The following is a 5,638-nucleotide window of genomic DNA, read 5'->3' as shown; positions in this document are numbered from 1 at the left end:
GCACAAAAACGAAATTAATAAAAACGCCGAGGCCAATCATTGGCCTTGCTTGGGGGATTACGCCACACATAGATTTGCCCCCGGCAGAGAGAAGAGAATTTAATAAATTTCTTGCGTGGCAAAGTGTATGTCAAGAGACGGCTAACCAGAGAAACGGCATTGATTTCCTTTGCAACTATTCAATTTGCTGCTAATATAAACGAACAGGCGTCTTCTTCTTTCAACTGTTTGCTGTGCAATTTGGCATTGCCTAATTCTAGACGCCTTCTATTGACATTGCGGCTGTGCCAGCTGCCGCAGCTGTTGATGATGTGGTGACAATATTTGATTGCTTAATATCGAATTAATTTAACATATTTGCGGCGGCAATGCGTGTGCGGTTGCCTTATTGACACAACAATGCGTGCGTGTGACAACCATTTAAAATGCAATTAGAATGTACCTCAAAGTGCAGCACAAAGTTGTGCCCATTATATATCTTTATTAAATTTCTCGTCAAGGTGGCTTGCCAGGCAATTTATAGGCAATGCATAAAAAGTTTCAAAAATGTGCTGACCAGTCGCATATTTAGAAATAAAAAAGGGCTACAGCGAAGCTGTTGTACTCTTCCCACAAAAGCTTAATGCGTAATGAATGAAAGCTACAGAAAAATTATACTTATTGAATAGATTATAGCTCGCTTAAAGCTTTAATGGACTTTAGAAACTGAACGTAATGATAAATATTGAATATATAAAAGCATTCTGAAGGCTGGAATGAACTGCTTTTAGCTAGCAGATCAATATATTGGATGCACTGAAAATATTAAAGCTGGTAGTAAAGCTTTAAGCTTACGAATCAACTAATTGTAATAACTGCATATATTAAAGCTCGCTTAAAGCTTCATTGAGCACTGTAAGCTGAAAGTTAAAAGATAAACAAGTTTCTGCCAAGCTTACAGATCAATAAATTGTGTTTCCTGCACATATTATAGCTCGCTCTACTTGCTTCAACTGTGGCTAAGCTTATGAAAAAGAATAGTTGGTAGTTTGTTAAAAGTCTTCCATTTTGGTATATATATATATTGTGAGCAATATGATTATGATGCATGGTGTTGATGAATGAACCCAACTGCAGTGTAATATGACGCTGCAGTGTCCGAACGGAAAACTTTGTCCTTGTCCAAAGTTGTTTGCCTAAATGTATGCAATACAATTTTTCAACTTTCAACAAAACAACTGAGGCGTGCAAAAATTGTTGAACAGGCAAGGCAGCGAAGTTAACGTCGGCATTAGGCACACGCACACGCACATAGCAACACATCAGTACACACATACACAAATTGAAGTGTGTGCTTGGCATTAAAATCCAAAACTTATAGAGCTGCCCTGGCATTGTGCAGGCCAAGTTCACACTAATATAAATGTGCTGTGACTTCACGTCTATGCACATATATTTCGTTTTCCTGACCAGGCAAATTGTTTGACTCGGCGTCCAAATTGAAGCGCTTGGCAAATATTTTCGGTACAGTCCGCAGCTAAGCTGGAGCAGCAGACGCAGCAGCAGCAGAAGTGACGTTTGCGACGGCTTCTGGAAAATTGTTGCCGGAAAAATAGCAACATAACTGCAAATGAAATTTCGTAGATTTCGCTGCAAAGTAAATGAAGAATAATGTGCAAAAGCAAATTGCCAAAAAGGGGCGTAAGCGACAGCAACAGAAAATACCAAATACACAAATAAACAAGCAAGAAGATTCTAGCTGTTAGCCTAACCTAACTAGAAGATACTCCTTGACACTAAGAGGATTCAATTTACAAAGGATTAACTTAAGGCGCCGTAAATATTATTTCGCATCAGCTTTGTCAACCACAGAAATTGGCAAGTCAAAACAAAGATTTACTCTGCGATTGTTAGCTTTCTATGCCAGCTTTTAGCAGCTCTTTGTGTAGAGGGTATACAAAAAGAAACGAGAACAGCACAAATTATTTTCATTGTTGCTGACACCTCAGATGCTCGCCAAGATGCCGACAAAGATGTGAGCCCGACGATGGAGCAACTTTTTAATTAAGAAATCTTGCGGCATTGCTTAAATATTTCAACTGCAGCTGCAACTGCAACTGTTGCAACTGCAATTGCTTCCTAATTAAGACATAAACGCACGCGCTGCCACTTGAATAATTTGTGGCCAACACAAAGTTCGAGGCGTGGCACCAATTCAAACTTTTATTTATGGCCATAAAATGCAATTACACATCATCTTTAGCACGGCTGAACGGGCCAAACAAAATCCGCTTGGGCGCAACAGCCCTAATCGAACATATTTCTTTCTCGGTAGCAGAAAAAAATACAAGCAATAAAATGATGAGCATTCAGCTGCCGTACGCAGAGATACCCTTTATATAGATAATCATAAGCTAGTTGCAGTTTATGCTGCCTTAAAAGTTGATGATTTACTTAGACCACGTGGCCTATTATTAATGTAAATATATTTTTTAATAACAATTATCTATGTAGCCCTGACTAATATACCCCCTCTATAAAGATTTCCTGGGGTATAACAATAATATGGCGCCAGTTTAGTGGGCCAATATTTATGGTAAGTTTATGAGTTTTTATGGGCACAGTCACAGTTTTTGGGGCGACGTGTTGGCTATGATTGTGGGCAATCTTGTGGGGCACGGTATAAAATATTGAAACGAGTCATATTCTTATTCAATTACGTGTGACACAGTGTGTGGGTGTGTGTTTGTCGGGGCGTGGGTGTGTGGGTGTGTGTCACAAGACCGAATCGAGTTGTTAGGTTAATCAGCATAAAAATAAGCAGCGGGCAGATAGAATTGAAAGCTGCCTTCGACCTTGCTTTGGTCTCTGTGGCGACTCAACTTTTGCAGCGGGATACACGCCCACAGATATTTGCATGCTATTTATACACACAGACACACACACAGACCACACACACAGAACACACACACAGGCTCGCTTGTGTATATCGCGTATTTAAATGAACTGTCATGCAAATACACGACACATATACTACATTGAATGTCTCACAACTCACTTGAGCTTAAAGCCAGTTTTGCTGCCTGTCACACGCCCCACCCCACCGCACCACACCGCACCGTCCCTCGCCCAGTGCCTAACGCCCAACGCCCTTAGCCTTCAGCTTAATATGGTCGTCTCTGTCAGCCCGTCTGCTGGCAAAATAGTTTCCTGTGGCGCACTCAAGTCGCAAAGCTTCTTTAGAGTATTTATGTTGGTTATTAAATGGATTTGCCTCGCACCATGCAACGATTTCAATTGGATTTGCGTGGCATGGCAGTTTTTATGCCCTGCACACACACCAACACCAACACACAACCCGCACACCCACACAGCACTGTGAAAAGTAGCTACATAAATGTTTATGCCACGGCTATCACATGCTTATAACTTCCTGTCCCACACTCTCACACAATTGCAAGCGTTAAATGTAAGCACTTTATCGAGCGCTACAAGTATTTGCTGGGCATATATTTGCGCCGGGCCCAAACACCTTTCAATTTTATTGGGGCTTTTAGTTAAATTGCAAGGCCAAAACTTTTGCCACTACAATAACTCCAAATGCTGCCACGCTTCACTGCACGCTGGTATCTGGCCTAAAAGCACTCGCAAACCCACAGCCCCGGGAAATATGTAACCTTAACCTTGTTCAATTTGTTTCAGATTTTATAAATGTTGCTGTCATCCAGTTTGTGGCGGCGTCCAAAATCGATTTGTTAGAATTCATAATCTCAATTTTATGCCATTTGAAGATTGACAATATTATTTTAAGAAACTAAGCAGAATTGTAAACAACAAAATTGAATAATAAGAGATATAATGAGAATATTAATAAAATTAATAATAATATTAAAATTAAGCATATATATAAAAAATGACAAGTAATCAATAAATGTATTAAATATATATTTTTGTGTCCTCTTTATTTTAAATATTTAAAGTAATTTTATATCTGAAAGAAATACCACCTTTGGCATAATATTTTTATTTTTATTTAATTTAAATTAATTATTTTAATGAAGCACTTAAAACATTCATATTAATGCATAAAGCGCATGCTGCATGCCTGCGGTTAACAATGCAAAAATTACGTACAGGCTGTTGCGTGTCACTCACGGATGCGGCTGATGATCAATCTTAATACGATTGCGATTAATTGGCGGGCCATGAAGTGGGAGCAGGGTATGCTTGATTGATGCCCTAACGAAAAGTCTGCAGGGTATGACAAGGGCGTTGATATGTGATATACTTGGTCGTGATGGAGAGGGGAGAGCTGGGCAACTTGTTAAGAATGCGTAATAATTAAACGAATTTTGCTAGGACATCTATCCATTTACAATTATTTATACATTGTTTTGGCATTTTTGACCTCACGTTGTTTGGGTTTCATTTTCGCTTAACGTTTGTTTTGAGCTGTGCTCGGCAAGTTTTTCTTTTGTTTGTGCCAGCTAATTAATGGCCCAAAGGGTCCGCTTGGCCTTTTGTTAGCTGCTGCCGCAGCATCTCGCCATTTTCTCAACTGATTAGTCCCGCTGCATTGTCAATGAAGAACAAAGGTTGGCTCAGAGCTGCCAGAGCTGCCAGAGCAGCCGCTATTTACCCAGAGTTGATGCTGTGTGCAGTGCGTATTTATTTAATTTGCTGCTTGTTGGGCATTTAATTAAGCGTAGCCGCTGCCGCTGCTGCTGCTGCTGCTGCTGCTGCTGCTGCTGCTGCTACTCCAGCTGCTGCTAAGCTGCAGTTAAAAGTTGCCTTTTGCTGTGCTGAATTTTAAAATCATCGAATCGCCAGCGGATATACTTTGTAATGAGTTTATTTGTCTGCTTACGGTTTGCTGTTGTTTATTTGGCTAAAAGATGCTTTCAATTCGGTTTCCGGCCAGCAAATGAGCCAAGCAACCTGCAAATGTGGCAACAATAACCTAAAAAAAATACGCGTTTCCTGCCTTTCGCTTTTTTGTATTTTGGGCTCTGCTTTAAATGCACAACACGACAGCAGCTGCTCTCTATGAAAACAACAACAGCAACGAGAAATGCAGCAGCTACAACAGCAACAACAGTGCAGTCAAAATAAACAAAACAGGTGCACATTATTCAGCTGCTGTGTGCGAGAGGGGGGAACAGGCTCTGCGGGGCTGCGGGTCTGGCTGCCAGCAGCCACACTGCGGATATTGTCGCACGGCCTAGCCGACTGAAGTGTCTGTGAAAAAGTCAAAACAACAACAACAGCCACAGCCACAGCCACTGGCTAACGAGACACAGTAATTCAGCATGTGTGTGTTTGTATGTGAGTGTGCGTGAGTGTTAGCCATGTGTACAGTGATGGACACGTTTATAGAAACAAATTTCAGCAATAAAACATATGTATTTCAATTGAAGGTCTGAACAATACTGTTTTGGCTCAAAAAAACAAAATAATAAACTAAATAACTGTAGTCCCAATCATTGAATTCATATAACCATATTAAAAATTGGGTATGTATTGCTAATATATTGTAATGTATTGCTATATATATATATATATATATATATATACGGCCTGCAATATTTGTAGAACAAGAGACAATTCAAAATTGTCAACTGTATTGTTTTTAAATAGGAAAAATAAATATATGATAAGG

General features: G+C 39.8%; 1 long non-coding RNA gene across 1 annotated transcript; it reads left to right on the top strand.

Annotated features, from left to right (window-relative positions):
• Positions 1-1,295: 1,295 nt before the first annotated feature.
• LOC135435151 (uncharacterized) lies at positions 1,296-3,793 on the top strand. Its single transcript, XR_010437344.1, has 3 exons — positions 1,296-2,458; positions 2,522-2,575; positions 3,682-3,793. It is a non-coding gene; the product is annotated as an uncharacterized LOC135435151 (long non-coding RNA).
• Positions 3,794-5,638: the final 1,845 nt, after the last annotated feature.

This window comes from Drosophila montana, unplaced genomic scaffold (assembly GCF_035044405.1).
Source record: "Drosophila montana isolate Dmon_TW-CO22-7 unplaced genomic scaffold, ASM3504440v1 contig_3526_1, whole genome shotgun sequence".
In the NCBI taxonomy this organism is placed as follows: domain Eukaryota; kingdom Metazoa; phylum Arthropoda; class Insecta; order Diptera; family Drosophilidae; genus Drosophila; species Drosophila montana.
The sequence above is the reverse complement of the archived record's forward strand: the minus strand, read 5'-3'. Positions and strand labels throughout refer to the sequence as shown.